At 38.1% G+C, this 19218-nt stretch overlaps 1 protein-coding gene across 1 annotated transcript in view; it reads left to right on the top strand.

Annotated features, from left to right (window-relative positions):
• The window catches only part of lingo2 (leucine rich repeat and Ig domain containing 2), a 215464-nt gene that overhangs the window by 175388 nt on the left and 20858 nt on the right, over nucleotides 1–19218 (top strand). The window lies entirely within an intron of this gene.

Genomic DNA, 19218 nt, shown 5'->3' with positions numbered 1-19218 from the left:
TTGGCTTTTATATTCCCGTGCCTTTTCCTCACGCGGCGGGGAAGATAAATAGCGGCGATATGTTTGTGCCAGTACAAGCGTTTCGCCGGCGCTGTGGCACATTTGTCAAGTGCGGCTGACAGTACTGCTGTGGTGCAGCGCAAGGAGGATCAGAACCAAGAAGAAGAGATGGTGCAGCACCTTTAAGTGGCGATGCATAATAAAGAACTGCAGCGTCATATAATATTGGATCATATAGAACTGCGTGTGTGCGTGCGCGTTTATATGTGTCAGAGAGAAAAATACACACATGCCTGTGATAGAGCATAATTGTGCGTGTGCATATGGGTGAGATAGGCTTGCTTGTGTGTGTGTGTGAAAGCATGTTTGCATGTGCATGTTCATGTCTGTGATAGCGTAATCATGATTGTGTGTGTGCGTGTGTGCATTTGATGTTCGTGTGTTGTGTTCATGAGAGATATATCGTATATTTTTGTGAGTACAGATGTGTGAGAGAGAGAGAGAGAATGTATGAGCGAAAAGAGAGAGAGCCCGAGACAGAGAGAGGGCGAGTGTAAGAGAGAAAGAAAGGAAGAAAGAAAGACAGTGAAAGAGCTCACGGTACAGAGAGAGAGAGAGAGAGAGAGAGAGAGAGAGGGAAAGAAAGAATGAAAGAGCGCAAAAGAGCGAGGGTGTGTATAGTGTGTCTAAAAACGTATTTCTATTATTTGGCTTTCCACTCAGCATGAGACTCTGTATTGTTTTAATGTATTTACTGTTTTTATATGATTAATGTATTGTTTTAACTGTCTTTGTCTTCTATGTCTGATTTTGACTTTATGTTCAGCACTTTGCATTCAGTTATGGCTGTTTTTTTTTTTTTAAGAGTGATGCTCTGCCTCTTTTTTGTTCACTACTTGTATAAGTGTTCCTTATCGTCAAATGAGTTGAATTGAGTTCACTGTCACCATGCAGCACTTGCTGTATCTCTCAAGTCAGTCGAGCAATGGCTCGTATCGTGAAAACCACCTGAGTAATGTCACTCGTATCTCAAGGCACCACTGAACTGGATTGTTTCCAGCGTGTTTTGTAAATCCCTCATCCCTTTGCCTGTCGGTGGCCTTCAGTGGACAAACATTCTTGATTGAATGCATTATTTCAACCCAGTTGCTTTCCAAGTATGCATACGGCCAGTTTCCATGCTCGTCTTCCACAAACCTTGCAACACTTAACTGTGATGAAGCTGAAGTTCCCTCCGGGTGGCTGTAATATATCCATTTGCATCTTGATTTGCTGCCATTTAAATGGAAACATTCATTGACTTAAATACAGATGAACTCGCTTCACATTACATCCCCAAAACATTAACGACATCCTTTTCATAGAAGTGTAAAAAAAAGTACTGTAATAATTTGACCTTAATGTCACAGCGTCGGAATTGTGTGTTTGCTACTCTGGTTTGTGATAGGGGGGGAACTGACCCGCAACCTTGAATAATACCTAATAAATGTACACAAATATTACAATAAAACCGGATTATTTTGGTTGTTTTATTTTTATGATATTATATTTGTTGGGGTTAATTTTAAAGTCTGGTGTTGTCGCACTGGGTCGCACTGACCCGTGAAACAAACTGTGGACTGGCCTGTCTTATTTTTTTACGGGTCAAATTGACCCGTAAGAATATCTGGGAGGAAACAAAAACAAAAAACTTTATCTTTTTCCTCCTGGGATTATTTGTAGTTTTTATTTTTATTTTTCATGCATTTTAAGAATTATTAAAACAAAACAAGTGATTGTGGTTGCTGCACTGGGTCAAATCAATGTTTAAAAAAATCTAGTCAGATATTTTTAAAATGACAAAACATTTCTTATAAAATCAGACACTTATACAAAGCTAGAAAAATATATTTAAAATCCCCCCCAAATTAATATGTTTACTTTATTGCATTATTTTTTTGTTGTATTTGTCTTTTTTTTTTTAATGACTTTCAAATTTGACAGGATTTTTTTAGTGAGTCAGTCACCTAAAACTCTAGAAAAATATTTTTAAAAGCCCTCCAATAATTGGATACTATTTTTTTCTTTCTATTAGTTTGGTTATTTGCAGCTCATTTATTTTTCCCAATATATTTTCAGTCTTCTGGCATTATTTTATTTGGATTTATTGTTTTTTTTATTGGTATTTATTTTATTTTTATAATCCGTTTTAAATTTGCCAATAGTCAGACACTTTAAAATGATTTTTTTCCCTACTAAAAGTAATGTTTTGTTTTTATTTGTATGTATTTATTTTCAATATAAATTAAAATACATGTTTCAATAGGTCTAATGTGTAATTTTGTATTATTATTTTTTGAAAAAGGTCTAAGGAAATTAGGATTTTTATTTTCCTTCTAGTATTATTGTTGTTACTGTTGTTGTCTTGTTTGTATTTTATTATACAGTATATTTTCTAAATATGTTTTTCAAGTGGGGTGGGGAGTGGGGGAGACAAGTGGGTGTTTCTCGAGTCGCAACTACTGGAGTAGCCGGGACACCTTACTTCATGTTATCACAGAGACATTCTGAGATTTCATATTATGATAAAGCAGACAAGTTCTGTTCATCACGTTAACGACTCTCCATTTATTATCACAGCTGTCAATTAAAGGCCACACCCATAGGGAGAGCCCTGTAGCTAAAGAAACAATCAGCGCTTGTGTCTTACTACAATGCTGGTAATAAACTAAAATAATGGAGCCTCATTAAAGTACCCCTTAAGGGGACGTCTGGGGTGATTCGTTTGGATTTTTCAGTGTTAGGGAATGTAGCCTTTTAGCTTGGCTCGACTCACATCACAGGAATGTTGAAGTTGACATTAATGTCGTATTTATGTGTTATATGTATTTTTTTCATAAATAGTTAAGGTATTGGTTTCTACTTGTGTACTTTTGTGATGGTGAATCTGTCACCGTGAGTTATAATATTAGTGCAATATGTAATATGAGCAGTGAGCCCAGCAACATGTTACTCGACTACGAATAATCAAACACTATTTCTAAATTGATGAAAGTTACTTACCCTAGTGGCAACGTTGAGTCACCCAAGTAAAGAAAAGGGGTACTTGAGTTTGCTGAAGCGGAATGCTTTAATGAGCCAATTAGCAGAAAGACACACTCACAACGTATTAAATTGCTTAGTAACACAGTGGAAGCGACTACACCAAACGCATCCTGTAGTCCAAGTTAAAATCAAATAAACCTGAAACACAAATACGATAGGACAGGAGCATTACACACGTTCCAATACAAAGAGGTAACACAAACAACAAGCAAACAATAACAGTATAATTTGCTGTTTACAAAAAACTTACATTATGTTTTATCATCAAGTGAATATTGTTGGTGCAATTTTCTTGGGTCCTCCGTAGCTTAAATAATGTCATAGTTGATTGGAAAAGAGATAAAGTGGTTGGAAAGTGATAAGTTACAATAACGAGAGTGAGACAGTTATATAAATTACTCCCGGGGTATGTGAGAGAGACGGATGTAAGTCATGCCGCCATTTTGTGTGTGAACAGTTGTTAAGTTGGTAAATGTATGTCTCCATCCTATATCTGCTTGTTATGCGCCGAGTTAGCATATGAACTAGCCGCTTGGTGCTACATTAGCTCCCATTTATTTCTGTAAATTGGGCTTATATTGTGATATTGTGTATACCTTAAGTTGTGTTTATTGGTTAATGTGCTTTCTGAAGCTTCAAAATGTAACCACTAACGTAACTTCTAATTCAGTTTAGTTACTGTTAAAATCAAGTAATCAGTAAAGTAACAAATTTATTTATTAAATGAGTAATTTTTCGAGAGAACAGTGGCATAATATGAAGATTTGCTGATCAGCAAATGTTTACTTCTTTTTTTTTCTAACGCTGTGCAGGCCAGTTTCACGCCCAGATGTTATTGCAAACTAGGCTGCATATGGAAACACATGCCAAAAAAAAGAACATCTCCGAATTTTTATTTACTTTTTTTTTGTGCAAAATTCTAATTTGTGGTTTCAAGTTTCCTTCCTCTTTTAGAAAGAGTGATTTTTTTCTTATTTGTTTGTGATCTGACTGTTTTCATAATTCATAAATCACATAAACCCAAACAAATTAATATAAAAATTAGATTCAGTCCTGCAGCTCATTTTTCCATTTGTACTTTTAAGCCTTAAAAAAAAGCCTCAAAAAAGGAAAAATCTGACATTTATCTTTTGCATGTGTGTGTTTGATTAAAATACAAAGAAGGGATGATACACACAAAGTAATAGCAAATGACAATTAAATTATTCAAAACAAGTTTAGTTTTGTTGTTTTCTTCTGGGAATTTCTTTATTCCTTCTGATACCAAACAGCTTTGAAAGTTTTTTTCTTTTCTTTTTTCTTTTTTGCCAACAATAACTTCCATCAACTTTAGATGATTTGTGTTCTTTACTGACAGTAGGACAACAAGTGTGGAAAATTTTTATTTTGCCAAAACGAGCATGTTAACATGATCCTTAAAAGGTGCACATAAAATGTTCAATAACAATAATAATCAATCAATAACAAATAAGCCGTAAACCTGCATGGCTCGCCTGCTCCACATTTCGGTTGCCAGCTTTTTCATTGTGTTTTCTCTAGGGGTAATTCATACCACACTTTTTCCAGATTGATACCAGTACGAGTATTCAACTCTTGAGTTGTCACCGATACCAAGTAACAATGCCACTAGTACTTTAGATACATAACCCCCCCCCCCCCCCCCAAAAAAAAACCAACTACAACAGGTCATTATCAACAAAGACCTATATATCCCATTAGAGCATTTTTCCTTTAAATTGCATGAACTTAATGGCAATTTTCTATTCTTCTCATTTTGAAATTCTAGTTCCTGATTGCAAAATGGCCAGCGTCAGACACCGTCGCGAGTATAATACCTTAGAAATAAGGCCCGGCATCAGAATTATACAGATACCCAGTATCCGCACTTGCCTTTCCCTTCTTTCCTCATGTTGTGTTGCAAAATATTTGTGGTTTTGGAGCGCATACCTCAGGTCAAAAGTTTACAGCGTGATAAACCATGTATACTGTAAAAGAGTGATTTGAATTGAATTAACTGTGGTTGCCTTCTACTTGGATCCTTTCTTGTCATGCAAAAGAATGTGGAAACAGTTCCTCTCATGTTTCTTTCGCTTTTGTTTTTTGTTTTTATTGCAAATGCCATTATTTCATTCCAACCTCACAACAATCCCAACAACAAAAATCTAATTTATTAAATTTTTTATCATTTCAATTTCACTTGATAATATTAATGTTATAGAATAACATTAATAATGAAAATAGAATGTAAAGAATAATGTGTATTATGATTAATTCATTGCAACTTCTGGTGTGCAGAACTTGCCACTAATTAAAATGATAAATTTTTCACAGAGGATGAAGAAGTTATTTTGTCTGTCTACGTATGTTGATGCTCCATTTATGTTCAACTCTCCATTGCTTCAAAGGTTATACATCGTGGCCATTGATGCTATTCGTCCCTCTGCTGCGCTTTGCATTGGTGTGTTAACATTTAGCAAGCAGTCGAGCAGACGCAAAGTTTTGTGGTTATTTTAAATACAAAAACATAATCTCTCTGCTTTATGTTAAGTTTGACAGTAAATTTAAAGTGGGAGTGGCATTGAACAGCATTATGCCGCTTTTTTGAAGAATTGTCTGTCAAACTGCTGCGTGTTGTGAAGAGTTTAGCTGAGTTCACTGCTCATACATACAAAAAAAATTCATGCATGTCAGGTCGTATCTCGAATAACTCATAAGTGTGGTCCCTTGTATCTCAAGGCACCACTGTAGCTCGTCTTTGACCGCAGCCATGTTGTTAGTTAAAGAAACGCATTACAATGACGAAAGCTGCTAAAAAACAAAAAAAGGCGAACAAACTTGAATTAATCGCTAAAATCGATTAATCTCGCTGTCCTACCTCGCGGTGATTTACACGACAGCGGCGAGACAGATGCAGGTTCCGCTCGGTTGACTTTGACGGCGACCCGTCGAGGCCTTCTGCCAAGTGTCTGTTCTCCTTTCACTTGAGCCTGCCAGCCTCGCCTCTTTAAAACGTTACGTTCGAGTGGAGAAGACAGCCGAGCGCGAACAGGACACGAGTCGGTCACTAACAACGTTTGCTCACCCGCCGACACATAAACACAACATGAAAGACCGTTATTGGCCAAAGAGCCGTGCCGCGTATGGTTACGAGAATTGAATTGATGAGGTACAAAATTGAACTCTGATGTGGAGAAACCTTGTGAGTCATTCTGCAAAGAAAAAAACAAAAAGATCATTAAAAGAAACAGAATTTTAAAGCTAACTAACAAACCCTAAATTCATTGTCAGCTAATATTCACAAGGCATGATTGTATTTAATTTGAATGAAATAGATTATTATTTATATTGTTTTTAATACATAATTTAATGTGCTTACAAGATCACATTTATTTGAATAATTATGAAAAGTAGAGAACATAAATAATTAAAAGGGGAGAAAGGACAAAAAGGCAAGTGAACACAATATGGGATCAAACATGTTTACACTAAACAAGGCAGTTTTATCAAATTGACTGATGCTAACTTTATGATCACCACCAATAGTGCTCCATCATGCTTTGTTGCCGTTACAAGTAACACTTGTGACTGTGTTATGCCTCTTTAATGTGTTATTTTATACAGACAGGGTGCAATAATGTTACAGTGTTGTTGTTGGTTATAGTTGAATTAAAGTATTGCTACTTTTGGTATTAAATTATTATGACTTGGTGACACCGTTGGTAACAACGGTAGTGCAATCAGTGCTATACATACATAATACAATACAAAAGACGGTGCTAGTCATATGCTCTTTCACTGAACCCTTCTTTACTGAAAAATAAAATGTGATTATTTTTTTTCTCAAATTCAAAACGTGTTGTGTTCTTGTATTCCCCATCTCCGTGCCGTGTTCCTTTACTGTTGCTTTATACTGTATTTAGTTGATAAGTTGTTTATACTTGTTGTAAGTTGTAGCTCAACTTGGCATTGCAAATCAAGTTAGTTAGTATGCTGACTTGACTCCCATCACTCAACTCAACTCTCAGTTTTCTTAAGATGGAACCCAGGAGCAGCAGATATAATGAAAGCAGCAGAGGACCTAGAATTGAACCCTGTGGAACACCATATGTTCCGCTATACATGTGAATTCATATTGCACATATTCGTCCAACGCTTTTTTTTTTGTTTTGTTTTTTTAATAGTATCAAGGGATTACAATAATAAAGAAGTCACATGACGTACCATCACAACAGTCACAAGTTGACAACTGAGTGCACCAAATCCCCTGCAGCACAGCCAAGCAATGGTGGCTTCTTCCTTCCTTCTTGTACCTCCACTGAACCCCTGAGACTGACTCACGGAACCCCTGTGGTTCAATCAAACCCAGGTTAAGAACCACTGTTCTAATCTATGTAATGCGGGTGGGGCAACAGGTCAATAATTGAGATTTTCTGGGATTCGCCATGAAAATAGGGTGCAAGGGACCCGTTCATCACTGCTTGAAGCTTTAATTTGTTGTATTTTTTTATTTCCTTTATGGGATGCATAAAGTTTAACGACCTTCATAGAATACTTTTATGATCAAGTCGATAGATGAGCGCTATCAACTGCAAAATCTTGAAAGATGAATTTCTCTCGATAATGTCGTATTGTTGACGTAATTGTTCCTTCCAGCCTTACCCGCTGTTGGCCGAAGAGTCCTGCAGGAGAATACGGACTCTAAATGTCACAAAGGAGTTCAACTCTCAGGACCGAGGGCCTTGCTGGTTTGCGCACTTTCTCTCCCGCACTGTGGCTTGATTAAGCGCTCCCGGGGGTTGTGCGCAAGGGCCAGACAATGTGTTTACGCCAACAATTTTCAGCCATATGCGCATTGTTGCCTCTGTGCTCCTGATTGAGCCCGGTAGGCCCATCCCAATCTCGCTTCACAAACCTCCGGGGGTTAATTAGCCCAAGCGGCTAACCAGCTAGCGCCTCAGCAGACAAACATGCTCATTGAATCTTCACAGGCTTAGCAGCACCATGCAGGCGAGGAGTTGTATCTCAGAAATGCCGGAAAACTGAAAAAACAAAACACTTTTTGCGTGGAAGGGTTGTTTTTCGATGGCATGTCTCTAGCTGTAATGCTCTGGAGGCATTTCAGGTCTGACAGAAGAGAAATGACAAAGGATTCAAACAGAGGGAATGTTTCTCTTTCCTTTTTCTGCATAAAGTCTCTCTGATTATGGTAAGCTTTATACCTTTGTAAGAAAATATATTTTGTACTAGTGCCATAAAAGATTTGTCTTCATCTTTGTTTGTTTTCAACCGTATAGATTTTCGGATACTTTTTGTGTTCCTTTAGTTGTTGTTACACTTTTCTTTGTTTACTTCATCTAGGAACAATTAGGTGCTGATCCAGAAACTTTTTGTGGGTCTACAAATGATACGCATATCCACCAAATTGAACATATACTGAACCTGACCTTGAGGAGATAAAGTATTAAGCGTTGTTTTATAGCAAGTTAGCAAATTTGGCTGCCATGCTCCACTCACATGCAATGATGAAAATTTGTATTTTCATATGTTAGTGTCTAGATACTGTATATGCTTCAATCAGACAAAACCTCTGGGAGTTTGTTCCAAAGAGGCTGCTTTAAATTGCTAAAATTAGTCTAAAATGATTGTTTCTAATGAAAATGGCAGAAATAGTGGTGCATTCTCAGAGATGGCTTTTTGAGACTTACATATTGTCAACATTCATGTGAATGGCCAAACAGGTCTAAAATTGCAGCTTCAAAAGAAAATTACTTTTTGGGGATGACTTTTTATTGTCTTCTTATGCTAGACGTGGCTAAACTGTTATCATTGGGGTAAATGGCATAAAGGCCTCTAAAATCGCTGCTTCTAACCAAACTGACCAACTTGGGCATATGCACCAAATTTGATGTTGCTAAGTGAAACTGACTTTAGGCACTGAAGTATTTGGAAGAATTTGGGCAAAATCTCTAGGGCAAGTTTGTCTTTAAAGGACCATAGAAAATCACCTTAAACAGCCACTTCAAACCACCATAGAAGACTTACCATGCATTTTCAGGCATTGGTTTTTGGGACTTTTTTGTGGATCCTCTCATAAACATGCCTACCAAATTCTGTGCCGTTAAAGACAAACAGATTTCAGGGGCTGAATCACCCCCCACCCCCCAAAAAAAAATCCAAGTTAAAACTATTAAGACAAAATTGAGGCATCACATCCACACCCCTACCAAAGGAAATTCTTACCAGCATGAAAATGCTTGCAAAACTTGGTGAGTATAAGGAATTCCTGAAAAGGGTTGCTGAGAGACCGCCATGCACACCAATCGCTGAGGTTTCACCTAAAGTGCTGAGACTCAAGGAAAAGAGAGCCGCGTGATTCATGGCGTTTGTAAGGCAAGCCTTCATTAAGGCTAGAGCTAGAGAGAGAGAGCTAGAGACAGAGAGAGAGAAAGAGAGGGGGGGGGGGGCCTTGGCGAGCGCCCTCCTCCTCCACCCAGAGGCTCTGTAATTGCTTTTTGGATACACCTTGGGAATGTGATGAGTCAAGTCGAGACATTTTTGTTTGAGGGACCGAGTGCACCAACGCGTCTCTAACAGCAAGTATGAATTATCGCAGCGTCGCGCCAGAGGCACCGAAAATGAAGGCCGTGGGGTGTAAGTGCGCTCTAATGCACATCGCATCAGGAGGACTCACTTTTATGCATTTGCTTGCTTACATAGGCAGTAATGGAAGGAAATAACGGCGGGGCTTGTATTTAATTCTTGGTTTTTTTTTTAAGCTCCAAATAAAATGCGAGCACCAACCATTGGGGAAGACTACAATTACTTCTTATTACTTTTTAGTACACAATGCATTGTGAGGCGTCATTAAGCCTCCTGGCAAACCCCCTGTTCATCTTCAGGCATTGCTTCTTGAGACTTTTTTTGTGGATCTGCTCATGATAGACAATTTGTCAAATTATATGTCGCTAAGTGAAATGAGTACCAAGGGCCAAATTTTCAATTTGGTAGTAAGTAGACAAAATCTCTAGGATTTAAGGACCTTGTGAAAATGTCTATAATGACCCGAAATGGCTGCTTTAAACCAAAATGGCAGACTTCCTCTCCGTTTTTGGCATGCTCTTCCCACATGCAATGACACAAACTCAAATCAATCACAATTTAACCAGTCAAAAATAGCTCACATCTTATAGTAATTGGACAAAATCTCTAATCAGACTTTGAAGTATGTGTGGAAATGGCCAAAAAGTGCCTAAAATGGCCGCAATGACCTTAAAAAGGCAGCTTAAAAAATTTAGAACTTCCTGTGCATTTTCAGACATGACTTCTCGAGACTTTTTGGTGGATCAGCTGATGATAGATTTTTACCAAACTTGGTATGTTGCTCGGTGAAATGCATACCGGGGGCTAGGGCTGGACAATATAAACAATATATTCAATATAAGGTATACATTTTGCCGAAGGTAGCAATTTTGACTCTACCGTCTTTCCGCGGTAGCGCATGTTGATGACATCATTGTATCTGCGTCCCGGCATGGTGCACGGCTCGCAGTTAAGGCGGCCAGCTTGACTCGTCCTCACGCGATGATCGACTTCCAAAATCAACACGACGCCACCTCGAAATTATAATTAATTGCCAATTAAGGACGCTAAGAAAGTTAATTAGTCTGTTATTGGGTCTGTCATTAGATGATAGACACAAGTCTGCAGCGTTAGCAACTAGCCACTAACGGGAGCGTAAACAAATGACAGCGTTATGCGAGCCAAACTGCAGCTGCATTCAAATACTGTCGGACATTTTAAACTCAGACAGGAAAAAGTCCATTAATGCATTAACCGTTAATAATTGCAAATATCTTAACAATTTAAGCTTTCTATTAATCTAGAAAAGTTGGCATACATAAGAAGAAGAATGGTGTGATATCACTGTTTGTTTGTTTGTTGACTTAATTGCAATCAACGGTCCAACTAGTAACTTATGTTTACAATACTGAATCATCTACTAGGCTTCCATCTTCCATTCTAGTTGTTGGTATGTCAATGAATCAAAAATAAAGAATAAACCTGCTGTTTTATATAATTCTTATAACATTTTACATCAAGAATAGGAGCATCGTTACTATAGTCCCATTTAAACAGAGAATAAACCAAACATTGAACAGGAAATACACAGTCTGAGTCAGTTTTATTTTATTTTCATCAGTTACCTGACTTTCCATATTATACCCACTTGCAATGTGCTCGCATACTCCTGTTTGGGAAACACTGCAACGGACGACCTAATCCAAAATAATGTTGAAGGGCCAGATTTGACTGATGCTCGGCATGCTAAGAGCTGCCCCCTCTGCATTGAACAAACTAATATTCACAAAAGCAAGGCCTTTTCCCCCCAATTTCTTTTAAAGTAATATAAAATAATTGACCGTTTTAGTTCAGACAAATTTTGTTACAGTAAAATATTTTGAAGCTTTATGTTAAGTCGCTCTCATTCTTTACGTCGTCTGAAAGTACACTATGCAAATTGAGACAACTATACATGAGCAAATACGGTCAAGCTGTATCTCCCCCCAAAAAAGGTGCGCCAAAACCTGTCTGGTGCGACCAACTGAAAAAGTTGGTAGTACCATTGCTACCAGTGCAAGTTAGTGTAGAGCCCTGAATATTTTTGGTTTGCACTATTTTGCACCAGAGAGTGCTGACTTTTAGTTTTGATTTTGAGATAAAAGACGATGTAAGCCAGTAAGCAAATTATTGATTTACAAAAACAACAACACATAATTCGATACCGTGATATTTACCGTTACCGTGAAGGGATGCAGTTTGTACCGTGATATGAATTTTGGGCCATATCGCCCAGCCCTACTGGGGGCTGAATTATAAACAAGAAATAGTGGTTGGACATTCTCGTGTTTTATGACCGGTCGTCAAAGTTTGCCACCATGCTCTGAACCACATGCAATGACGCAAACTCTTATTATTTACATTTTAGTATTAGCCTGTCTAGTACACAGGTTCAAATTTGGTTGTAATCAGACAAAACCTCTAGGGTGAGTCTGACTTTGAAGGGCCTCTGAAAAGGACCAAAATGACCTTAAAATGCATGTCTGTTCAAACCAAAATGCCATTGTTGGGGCTCAAAATAGTTGATGATGTTGCATAAATACGGAGACTCAAATTTCATTTTTTAAATTATAATTACGAATGTACCCCTTGAGATGAATCATCTCTAGACTGCACCATTACAATTTTGAATTGAAGACACCTTTTTCATTTTCAACAAACAAAGGGAAAATTGTCTCGGTTCAACGTTCGGATTACCACACCACCTGGTTGACACACTAAATAGAACTAAAAGAACAAGGCCAGGAGAAGTTAGCTCCCAAAATGTTAATGCAAACCAACACATTTTTGGACTGAACACAATGAGCAGACACTCTTAATGAACTCATTTGTCCCTATCTCAGTTCAGTTGAATCAAACCGTGCGCATCTGCCTGCAACTCACTGTGACACACGGGACAGCCATGGTGGTGAAGCGCAGCTGGCTTCGTGAGTCTCAGGGCGCGGCGGCTACGATGGTCGTCAAAATTTATCTACGTGAAACTGGTCCTTTAAGATTTAGCACCGGAGCCACTGCCCTCCACAACTGTGCCAAAACAGCTGATCGCCTGGTCACATACTGTAAGTCAGGGATGGGCAATTTATTTTTCCAATGGGACGTGAGAAAATGAAACTATTGTTGAGGGACACACCAACATAGAATCCTCAAATGTGTACAAAATGAGTTTAATGTCTTTTAATGAAGCGGTAATTCTTTTTTGTTTTAATAAGTTGCTACTTGTGGAGAAGCCTGTGTTATAATCAGGAAACTAAACTAATATATATATATATATATATATATATATATATATATATATATATATATATATATATATATATATATATATATATATATATATATATATATATATATATAATTTAATCAGCATTCACAAAAAAATGTGTACAGTTTACGAAATACAATATAAATACAATGGCGTACTGACTTCGAGCCACTAACACAAAATTAACTGTTAATTTGTATGTACAGCAAATGTACTGTCCTAACACAACACATGCGACTGGACAATCAGCACAGTTGTATCTCCCAGAATACACTCACCCTTTCTTGTCACTGTCGTCCTTCACGCTCCCGAAAAACAGCCTCCTAAAATCCTCAAGCAGGTTACCTAACTACTAAAAATACTCCAGAAGACAAAGGCAGCTGCTCATTCATCTTGTAAAAAAGAAAAAGAAAGAAAAAGTCTTCACAAGGTGATTTTAGAAATCCTACGATCAAGAATACACGCTACATCATACGTGTTTTACACATTCAATGACGAATGGGTAAAAGTCAATGAAAGACTACTCCTACTACTATCACTACTACTACTTAAGTCTACTAGTACTACTACTACGACTGTAGCTACTACAAGTACTACTACTACTGCTACAACTATTACAATTTATTTCACTATCAATATTACTTGTCAGTAACACTTGACTATTATCACTACCACTACTAGACAAGTACTTGTGTTTACGTTACTGTTTGCCACTACTACTAATGCTGCTGCTAATACTACTATTACCACTACCTCCATATCTACTATTATTACCACGACTACCATGACCACTACTGTGACAATTACTGCTCCTACTATCACCACCACCATTTTTACTACCAGTACCATTAGGCTATATTTTCTATTATCAGTACTACAACTGCTATTGCTATTATTACTAGTACAACAACTATCATCATCACCACTACTACTACATGTAGTAGTACATATATTTACTACTTTTACTACAACAGTTGCTACTACTACTACTAGTACCACCACTATTACTGCTACTTGTAATTCTACTACCACTACTACTACTATAAGTACTACTATTATTTTTTCTAATACTATTACTACTGCTATCACTACTACTACTACCACCACTATTACCATTGCTATCCCTGCAACCAGTACTGCTACTGTATTTTCCGGACTATAAGTCACACTTTTGTTCATAAGTTGGCTGTTCCTGCGACATATTCCGTCCGGTGCAACTTATAGGCTATATGAAAAAATATATATAGGCTACCAGAGGGAATATGATTTTACAGGCAGCCACAACTAGGCACTCTAGACTTATACTATAATATACTATATATACTAAATGCGACTTTTACTCTAGTGTTACTTATGTATGTTTTTTCTGCCTAATTGTGCATTTTTGGCCTTGGGCGACTTATACTCCGAAGGGACTAATTGTCCTGGAAAATACGGTACTACTACTACTATTACTACTACTACTAATAATAATAATAATAATTATAATTATTATTATTATTATTATTATTATTATTATTATTATTATTATTATTATCACTTTTACTACTGGTAGGTGTCATTTGATGTACAACACAATACAATTAAAAAACAACTGCTGTCTCGGGAAAATATAAAGAACAAAAGACTAATAGAATATTCAAATTAATTACTAGCAACAATGATAAAAAAGTACTTCTTGAATGAGATGGTTGTTGTGATGTACTGTATTTACAAGTGCAGCACAAAAGCAATTAGTTCCTTGTAAATCCTCCTTTCTTGGGGATACACGATGATGAGTGATCATTTTAATTAGCATTTAAGCGGTTTTAACCCTGACGCCGGCCATTCAGTCATTAATGCTCCAGCCTGAAACCTATTCACACCATCTGCACCGTAATTGGGTACCAGAGGACCCTGCGTCTCCGAGTCGTTGTGCCTCCTGCCAGATTTCATTTCAAAGAAGCTTCTTCCTATCACGACCCAGTGATCTCAGCAGCAAACCTCAGAGCAGGACTAGCGTTGTGCTGGTGTTTTGGCTGCGCCCGCCACACGGCGCCTTAATGAGAACCCTTGGAAAAAGAAAAGGGGTCGTTATGAAAGACAAATTAAAGCGGCATGCGGCCGTGATTGGGCCCTGGCCTCGCAGCACTGCCGCGCTGTCGCTGTTGATGCTTTTTGTGATGAAAATGGAAGTCATGATCACTCCTTTTTTCCCCACATGAGGACTCACTCCCATGGTTATTTGTGTCTATTGATTTTATGTATGGTGTGCCTCCATGTGAAACAACGAGATGTACTGTATACATGTTGGCTCATGTATTACATCTCATTCAATTGTATATACAGTACACCATTAGTTGTTATTTCGTGACTTTTCAGAAATATAACCTTGGTTTAGACTAGTAAAGGCACATATAACGTGTTATAGCAAATACATCTTTTGACTTGACTTCCGCATTAATGTATACTTTATGTACACTGTACATGTATACACAGTGCATGTACAATTGAATGACATGTAGTACATGAGCCAACATGCATACAATTGTTGTGAGCAACTTCAAGTACACATCACAGCAGACAACATTTAAAGCATGCCTACATAGACAAGTAAAACAGAATCATATGTCGTCATCACAGCCATACTGCATGTGGCAAAGCGTAGCGATGTGTGAAGATGCCTCATTCACTTGCTGGCTCGAGATACAGTATGTATACAAACTGTTTTACACTCATAGGACTGAAGCATTAATTTGATTTCTATTAGGTCATTGTAACAACATTTTTTGAATATAATTTGCAATTTGTGTTCCTAATATGTTGGCTATGTCCAATATGGTGGACACTGATGTAGGCTATTGCACAGAAAAAGGCACCCCACTCAAAGCGGTTTCTATGTTTACATTTCTATACATTTTACAGCAGAAGCTGTGTTCAATTCATCATACAGGAAAAAAAATTAAAGAAACAGAAAAAAAAACTGAGAAAAAATACATTCATCATATAATATGCCACTAATTTTGCACCTATGTGATGCTACTGTATACCTACTTTTGCACCCCCCCTTCCCCCTGTAAGGGAGCAATTAGCATTTTTTGTTTTCTGCAGGTGAACAATTAAAGTTCAGATTTTTATTTTGTAATTACTAGGAGGACTCAATTAAACATTTAATAGCATATTATGAAAGTAATTAAGCTCCAAACCAGTCTTTTATTCCCAAGAGTTGACAACACTTTTGTTGCATGCAGAAGCAGAAATTTAAAAAAGGACAATAAAAACTGTCGTTATTTTAGATGTTGAAAGAGTTTTGTGGCTCCGGTGTTTTCTTTTCTGTATAAAATGAGTTCAAGTGCTTCTCAGGTTGCTGATCCCTGCCCTAACGCCAATGATTAGCATGGCAATACGTCCCTCCTCTCTTGCACATACTTTGAATGTGTCTACTGTATCCAACTTGTTTTAAGCTTATTTTTAAAATCTATTACACAACAACACACAAAAAACATGCAAGTTCATTTCGAAAAATGTGAGAAGCTCTAGGACACCAACAATGATGTATTTGGCATGTAGGCCTGTGCATGTGACATTATTTTCAGTAAGGCTGTGATAGACTTCTAAATCACACTATTAATTCTTTATATTTTTGACTTACTAAAAATAATTCAACACTAGTATTATTTAACAAACAAATAGCTATGATGATAAAATAAATATTAGATTAAAAAAAGGTGTTTATTTTTTGGGATCTGTGCCTTGAGTGGGTGTGAGGGTTGAGGGCACAAGCATGTTGGTGGGCCTGCACGCCCCCTACAGCCTGCCCATAGCAACATGTGTGTACCTACATAGCCCACCTATCTCGTAAGTTTACATACCCCAAGTGTATGTAAACTTATGAGCACAACTGTATCTACCAGTATATTGTGCCTACTTTCCTATCAGCATCACATCAGCACTTTACCCTAGACTTACTCCTTCACACCTACTTACCTACCATATATTTTCTTTCCAACCTACCCCTGTCTACCTACTTATGTACCTTTACATACACATCTATAGTATACCTATAAATCTACTTTTATACCTTTTCTATACACAGTAATAGGTTGTGCTTGACAGCCGTTAGTGCAAGTGATTGAGCGAAAGATAAATTTGATGGTTTTTAATTACATCTAAAAAAAAATAATACTGAAATATGATTTGTTTCACTCAGATGCAGGTGGTCAAGTCAATAAGTCAAGCAGACAGTTAGTCGTCATTGTCAGGAGACATAGATGAGCGATTAGTCCAAATTGGCGAGATGCCATCAGAGCGGCTGTGTTAATGACTACTCGCCGGCATTAGCAGCCGGGCAGTGGCTTATCTTAAGCAAACACACATGGCAAGGACTTAACTCCACAAGGCATCGTCAAGCTAGGGACATCCTCTGAGTGCTCACCATCTTCCAAATGGGGGCGAATTATTAATGTATGCTCCAATTGATACAGTATATATGTTCAGTACGCGTACAAAAATGTTGCTCATACTCTGCTTGTGCATGCAAAGAAATTACGGGGTAGCAGAACCGGCCTAAATGTTTGAGTAATGCATCACTATATTTTCGAGGAGCCAATGGAGCAGCGGAGCCGTCGAGGTGTATGAGTGCCGTAAAGTGTGTACACTCACTGCATTTCCGGTCGCGCGAACGAGGAACCAGTCAGACAGGTGGAACCGATGTAGTACAGGCCGAACTCTGTGGTCTGACATCATGGAGAGTCTTAACCTATCCGTGTCCAATTGGGATATGAAACTCCCTTCCCAATGTGGTTTCAATTAATCTTGCAAAAATCAGATTCCATGTGCTTGGTGACTGTTCAGACTACAAAAGAGCCATCCAGGAACAAACTGGATGAGCTAATAAAATCGGATTTTGGCTGGCAGATGGAACAAGGCCCTACTTCCCTATCACCTATGCCTAATCCTACCTACCTATTGGCCTACCTAAATCTACACCAACTGTATGTACCTATTACTCAAAACAACTTCACCTACCAAGACCTACAAACATCAAAACCTACCTGCCTACCTACCCACCTCCCTATACCTACCAATAACTTACCCATGCCTACCTACCTACCTACACTTTCGACTTACACTTACCAACCCATACCTACTTGCCAACTGACCAACCAACATGCCAATATAAATATACCGGCATTTTGACATCACCTACCAATATACACCTGCCTTTCTGACTACATACCTACCTATATTTACCTACCTGACTACTTTACTTATATTTACTGAGGTATAACTGCATACACTAACCTACATCCCAATCTACCGTGCGTCGGTCTAGTGATGTTACTGTGCGTGTATTTGAGGCAATAATAATAAGGATGTGGATTTTCATTTCACTCTGCTGCATTGTTTTTTTTTAAACCGTTTTCCTTAGTCTAAATTGTTACACGCACGCCCACGGGCGACGCCCACGCACATCCTGCCTATTTGACAGAATGCAGCCGGCATCTATGGCATGTGACAAGCGAGCCATTCAAAGTCAACAAGCCCCATTCATGTTGCACAGCAAGACAAAAAAGATACACCGAGACCACCCGGCAAGCTCTTCATGAATTATTCATCAGTATCACGCTTGGATAATTAATCACACAACTAAATTTAGATGAAGGCCGTGTTTTGTCGCCCGAGCCCGGACTCTCTCTCTTTCTGTTAATATATGGAAGTGACACCAGAGCTGAGGAGGAATAAAGTGTGTCGTGCATTAGTTGCCTTGGCCGTGCCGCTGGCTTGTCATCGTGATGAATAACATGATTGGCTATTTTGGTTAGCTCTGTTTTAATACCTTACACATCTTGTAATTCATCTGGTGAGGCCTGGATGCTCAATTACATTTTAATCATTGTCACTTCATTGCCTGGCAAGTTGGCGCAGCGTTCGCCAGGATACAGCTTTTCTCCGGGTACTTCGGTCTCCTCCCACGTTCCAAAGACATGCATAGCAGGTTAATTGAACACTCTAAATTGTCCCTAGGTGTGATTGTGAGTGTGAATGGTTGTTCGTCTCTGTGAACCCTGGATTGGCTGGTAACCAGTTCCGGGTGTACCCCGCCTACTGCCCGAAGGCAGCTGGGATAGGCTCCAGCAGACCTGCGACCCTTGTGAGGAATAAGCGGTCACGAAAACGGATGGAATTCCAAAACATTTAATCCCAAAAAATAAATATAAATGGAAATAAAAACAACAAGATATATATATATATATATATATATATATGTATAT

This window comes from Leptonotus elevatus, chromosome 9 (genome assembly GCF_054856555.1).
Source record: "Leptonotus elevatus isolate MCC_2025b chromosome 9, RoL_Lele_1.0, whole genome shotgun sequence".
Lineage (NCBI taxonomy): Eukaryota > Metazoa > Chordata > Actinopteri > Syngnathiformes > Syngnathidae > Leptonotus > Leptonotus elevatus.
This window is presented reverse-complemented; position numbering and strand designations above follow the sequence as displayed.